Here is a 6,315-nt window from a genome sequence, read left to right on the forward strand (position 1 = left end):
GAAGTGTCAGAGATGACCCCATCAGAGTCACCCTCTTGGCCTCAGCCTCAACCTGTCGGCTGTCGGAAGAGGCTCCCAGAGGCCACAGGAGCTATGAGGTGCTCTCCCCCAGTCTCTGGGGGGCAGCCACAGGAGAGAAGGACCACGCATCGCCAACGCCTGGAGCCAACCAGCCTCCAAACACTCAGTGAGTCCCTTTAGTCAGGGCCAAGTCAGGCTGTCCAGGTGCCGGGAAGCAGTGCCAGCCTCTGGCCAGGCGCGCCGGGACGCCGAGTGCTCAGCGGCAAGTGGAAAAAGAATCAACGAGGTCCTTCTACATCCATAACTTCATAAAAGCCAACAGCAACACGGCATGGGGGGGGAGGCTGTACACTGGCTGCGTCGCCTCCGGGTGGCGGTAAACTGGGAAGCTCCCCCTCCTCCCCCGAGCCCCAGCGCCGGCCTCTGCCCACGCGGGGAGTCACAGCCCAGCTCGGATTCCACCAGACATCCATGTTGTAATGAGTTCTCCGGGACCGCAACTGTTCATCCAGCAAACCCGGCCCAGAATAACCAGTCTGCTTTGGAGAGGGGACACTGAGGCCCAAGGGTCACAAAGGGCCAGAGCTGAGACTCAAACCCAGACCTGCTGGATGCTAAGTGCGAGCTCGTCACCACCCAGCCGGGCTTCCTCTCTGGGGCCCCAGTTGTTTGCTTCCAGATGTGACCCAGCGTGGAAGGCAGGAGCATGGGCCTTGTCAGCATCTTCCCCTTGTTGACCTCAAAACATCTTGCTCACAGGGCTGCCGTGGGGATGAAACATGAAAATAGTGAGTGTACACTGGGACCTGGTATTGCTGGCGTGGAAAGACTTTGCCCTCCTCCCATCTTATGGATGGGAAAGCAGAGACCCAGAGGGGACAGGGGGTTCCACCCCTCCTGAGGACTCTGGCACCTTCAGTGAAGGTTTTTCTCATCATGATGGGGCCATGGGCATGAAACAACACAGCTGATTTTATGAAACACCAAGTTACAGGGAGAGAAAGCCCATTCCTCGCTGCCTTACCATAGCATCAGGGTTGCCTTCAGGCATGGCTGGATCCAGAGCCCAAACGAGGCCTTCAGGATCTGTCTCTCTGTCATCTGTCTTCTTCCTTAAAAAAAAAAAAAAGCTGTGATAGAGAAAGATAAATATCATATGATGTTGCTTATATGTGGAATCTAAAAAAAATACAAATTGTATTTACAAACTAGAAATAGATTCATGGACATAGAAAACAAACTGTGGTTACCAGGGGGGAAAGGGTGGAGGAGGAATAGATTAGGAGTTTGGGATTAATAGATACATATACCGTATATAAAATAGGTAAACAACAAGGACCTACTATGTAGTACAGGCAATTATATTCAATTTCTTGTAATGAGCTACAGTGGGAAAGAATCTGAAAAAAAACATATGTATATGTATAACTGAATCACTTTGCTGTATACATTAAACTAATGTAAATCAACTACACTTCAATAAAAAATAAGAATTAACAAAAACTGGGATAAAATACACACGACATAAAATTGATCATTTCAACAATTTTAAAGTGTACAATTCAGTAGTTTGGGGTACATTTGTGATGTCATGCAACCATCACCTCTGTCTAGTTCCATTTTTATCACCCAGAAGAAACCCTGTCCCCAGTATCAGTCACTCCCATCCCCCCCAGCAACCACTGATCTGCTTTCTTTCTCTATGGATTTTCCTGTTCTAGACATTTCATAGAAATGGAATCTTGCATGTGACCTTTTGTGTCTGCCTTCTCTCACTATGCATGTCTTCAAGGTTCATCCACGTTTTAGCGGGTATCAGAGCTTCCTTTCTTTTGATGTCTGAATAGCATTCCATTGTACACATGGACCACATTTTGTTTATCTGTTCACCAGTTGATGGACATTTGGGTTGTTTCCACCTTTTAGCTATTGTGAATAACAAATGCTATGAACACATGTGTGCAAGTTTTAGTTTGAACACCTGTTTTCAATGCTCTTGGGTATATACCTGCAAATGAAACCCCTGGATCATATGATCATATGATGAATTACGTTTTACTTTCTGAGGAACCACCACACTGTTTCCCACAGCGGCTGCAACATTTGACACTCCCACCAGCAATGCACAAGGGTTTCAGTTTCTCCACAACCTTGCCAACACTTGGTTTTTTGATCTTTTTTGATTATAGCCATCCTAGTGGGTGTCAGAGGATGTCTCTTTGTGGTTATGCTTTGCATCTCCCTGATCAGCTCTCTTCCTGCTCCTTGAAGTGGCAAAGACTGGCCAGGCTTAAATTTCTCCAGCCCCATGGTCCAGAGGAAACAGAACACCTTTCCCCTGCAAGGCTCAGCAGCAATCTCAGAGCTGAAGATCATTGGCCCAGCTCAAGTTCCATGCCCTTCCTGAACCAATCACTGTGATCTGTAGATGGAGGGCTTTGATTGGTCAGACCAGGGGCTTAAGTCATTCTCTTGAGGTGGGGAAGGGGATTGGCCCCTCCTGGATGCCACAATATGCAAACAATGGAAACTGCCTCCTGTCTTAGTGGATTTTCTGGATTACAGGCTGTTGGACACAACCTGATTTAATGGGGGTGACCCTGGCCGTGTGCCAAGTCTCCATCCTCTGCCTCCATCTCCAAATGTTATGTTCAAGGCTCCTCTTGTCCCCCTCTGCCTGCAGGAAGGGTGGCTGTCTCAGCTCTGGCCCAGACTTCCAGGGAAAGCTGCCACCGGGGGCAGCTCCAGGCCCTTCTTAACTCTGCTGGCCTCTTGACCTCCCCCTGGGTACCAGGCAACCTTGAACATCACAAGGAAACAGGCTTCACCCAGAACGGCTGCCACCGCCAGCCTGTTATTTCCAAATAGCTGGCTGGTGGCCAAGGAGACCACACTCACTAGTTCCTCGCCCCATCACTCATTGCAAGACTGCTCAGCTGATGTTCGTCTCCCTCGACCCCAGCCCCACATCAAGCCCCCAAAGACTGAAACTGGGGAAATGTAGAATCACAGGGAATCATCAAGATCAGGGTTGAGACTCTGACCCAAAACTGAAAGGGAGGGAGGCAGGGGACAAACAGAAGCCCAGAGAGGGCAAGACATTTGCTCAAGGCCACATAGCAAATGAGAGGCAGATCTGATTTCAATCGTCACCTTTTTTAAAACGTATGTTTTATGGTAGTAAAAACATACAACATACAACTTACCGACTTCATCAGTGTACAGTTTGGTGTGCAGCCAGTCCCACCATCCATCTCCAGGACACTTTCAGTTTGAAAAACTGAAACCCTGTCCCCGTCCCTCCCCCTGCCCCTGCCACCAATTCCCAGTCCTTAAGCCACACTGGAACCACTTCCTCCTAGTGACTGGGATCGGAAGCCCTGAAAACGATTCAACCCAGTTCCGACCTCCACCTGATTTTAAGCCGCTGACTTGCGCCCCTGGCCTGGAAGACTGGGGGCCACCAGGGTCTTGCCCATGGTGCCCCAGGCTGGGTCATGGATGGTTCGACAAAGACAAGTTGTCATGGGGATAATGCAGACTCCCTGAGGTGGGGGCTGTTTTTCTCCCCATTGTAGAGATGGAAAACTGAGGCCCAGGGATGTGGCAGCATCCAGGGAATCCTGCACCCTGTCCTGTCGGCCTGGGAGGCTTGTCTGAGGAGTTGGTCACTAGAGCATGGCCCTCTGGTGGGCGCGCGGCTGGTGCTTTGGGAGACCTTGAATGTGGATGCGATCCCAGAGCGATGCCCCCTGTTCCAAATGGGAAACTGAGTCACCCTTCATAAACCAGAGAAATGTTGGGACCCAGCTTCTTGCCCTCCTGACCCCCGCCCCTGCTCCTAAACAGGCCCCTGGGCGGGTCTCAGACCTGTGGGTTGGCGGGGGTCCCAGGACCTGTTTTTCCACCCGGCGCTAGGGTTGACACCAGGAGGGGTGAGGCCTCGGTGCTGGTGGTTATTTTTTTAACCTTTGCAGTTGCCTCCTGAGACTCAAAGTTGAAACCATCCTGCCCCCCCACATCCGGCCGTGCCGTGGCCAGTGAGGCCACATGGAGGCCTGACCCTCTGGACGCCTGGATGCCAGACCTCCCCAAACCGCACGGTCATGGGGCTGCAGCCAACTCCACATCTGGACTTCTCGACTTGGTCCTGATTTCCAGCTGGGACAAAAGGACCCAGATGGGGAATATGGGGGCCCTGCCCGCTTGCACAAAGGCTGGGGGTTAAGGGCTTGGCCCAGACCCCTGCTTGCCTCTCCCCAGTGGACCCCATCCAGGCCTGGACGTCAAAGGCCACTCTTGGCCCACAAGGTCCACGGTTTCATCTGGAGCCTGGCCGGCCTGGCCCAGACGTGTGGTTCCAACCAGACACCTTGACCACACAGCCAAGGCATGGCTGTTGGTCCCCTGATGTCATCTCTCTAAGGCTTCCTGTCTCAGGCAATGCCCCACCATCCACTCCGTGCTGGGCCTGAGACCTGGGCAGCGTCTGAGGCTCCTCCCTCCACCCCCCACCATGTTCAGTTTGTCAGCAGCCCTTGTCCCCTCAGCCTCCAAAACATACAAATCCAAACACTTTACCCCTCCCTGCAGCCTTGCTGTGGTCTCCACCCTGCTGATTCCTGCCTGGACACTGCCCTTCCTCTTCCCCTCAGCAGCCACAGAGGATGTCTCAAAATCATAAATCAGATCATGTTTCTCTCTGGCTCACACAGCCTCCATGGCTCCCCATTACTCTCAGAATAAATTCCACCTCTTCTCTGTGTCTGCAATGCCCCACATGATCTGACTTTGGCCTATCCCTCTGGCCCATCTCCTCACTCTGCTCCAGTGACACTGGCCTCCTCACTATTCTGCCAACAGCCACGCCCTTTCCCACCCCAGGGCCTTTGCACGAGCCATCCTTTCTGTCTGAAATTCTCATTCTCCGTATTTACACAGTACTTTCCTATCTTTGAGGTCTCAGCTTAAATATCACCAAACTTAGGAGGCCTTCTACCCTGAGCAAAGATACTTTCACCCAATTTTCTTCCAAATACTCTCACACTCTGAAATTATCTTCTTTGTGTGTATGTTCATACAAATCCAAACCATGCTTTACCCTCAGCATGTACCACTGTGTGCAGGGGGTAAAGTATAGTTAGTACAGTTAGTACCTACATAGTAGGTGGGGTTCTGTCTTCTTGTGGACAAAACGACATACCAGCCTCAGTGACGAGGTTTGAGTAACTTCTACCCGCCTGAGGCTCCGTGACCTCCCCCAGCAATGCCCCAGGATTTATAACCAAGAATTTCAACCTCAATACATGCCAAGGTGGCTGGTGATGTGATGGAAGGTGCACAGGCAGCAATGGGGGGCAAGGAGGAGGGACCTCTAAGCTCCAACTGAAGGAGGGACGAGAATAAGCCAGGTCAGAGTCCACAAAGAGTGCTCAGGGTGTGGGGGACCAGTGTGGGCAAAGACCTGGAGGTGATGGAGAACAAGACAGCATTACTAGACCTGGGTGTGGTGGGGCCTAGCTCATATGGGGTGAGGGGAGAGAGGGCAATAAAGCTAGACAGGCCAGACGATGAGGTCTAGACTCCATCCTTGGGTAATAGGGACCCATGGGAGGTGGACCCCATTGCCCTGGGCACTGGGAGGCTCCTTCCTCAGACGTCAGCACTCTGTGGGCTCAACACACTCCTGCTTGCTGGGAACATCTCAAAGCAGCTTTATATGAATTCCTGTGGAGAACTGTCTCCAACTGGTGGGGCCACCCGCTGTCCCCTGCCACCACAGGACTCAAGGAGATCTGTTGGTCAGCAGAAGCCTCCCAAACCCAAAAAACATGCTGACAGTCACCTGGCCCTGCTGGGGCCCCTTGGTCTCCCCCCAGCAAAGCTGGGTACCCCCAAGGCCCTAGGTCTAGCTACCCCCTCTAGGCCCTCAGTGGATGCCAAAGACCTCTCTCCCTATTCCCCTGGAATTTTCCTCGCAGATCTTGCCAACGCCTTCAGGAATATATTAAAAGAAAATGTTTCCAGTCCGAGCAGAGCTGTTTTATGGCTCTCGGGGCTGGGAGTCTGACCGCAGAGTGGAAAGGCCTCGTCACGCCGCTGTTCCTTCTGCAGGGCGGCTCGGACCCAGCTTGCCCTAGAGGCCTGGGTTCTGCAGGGGTTTCCTAGCCAAGTAAAATCCCCCATGGCCCCCATCTTCCTGGAGTGGGGAGAAATATCCCGGAAAGAGAGAGGCTCCGGATAAAGCCTGGAACTCATGCATTTTCCCAACATTTATTCATTCAAAAAACGCTT

The sequence above is a fragment of the Camelus dromedarius genome, chromosome 27 (assembly GCF_036321535.1).
Source record: "Camelus dromedarius isolate mCamDro1 chromosome 27, mCamDro1.pat, whole genome shotgun sequence".
Taxonomy (NCBI): Eukaryota; Metazoa; Chordata; class Mammalia; order Artiodactyla; family Camelidae; genus Camelus; species Camelus dromedarius.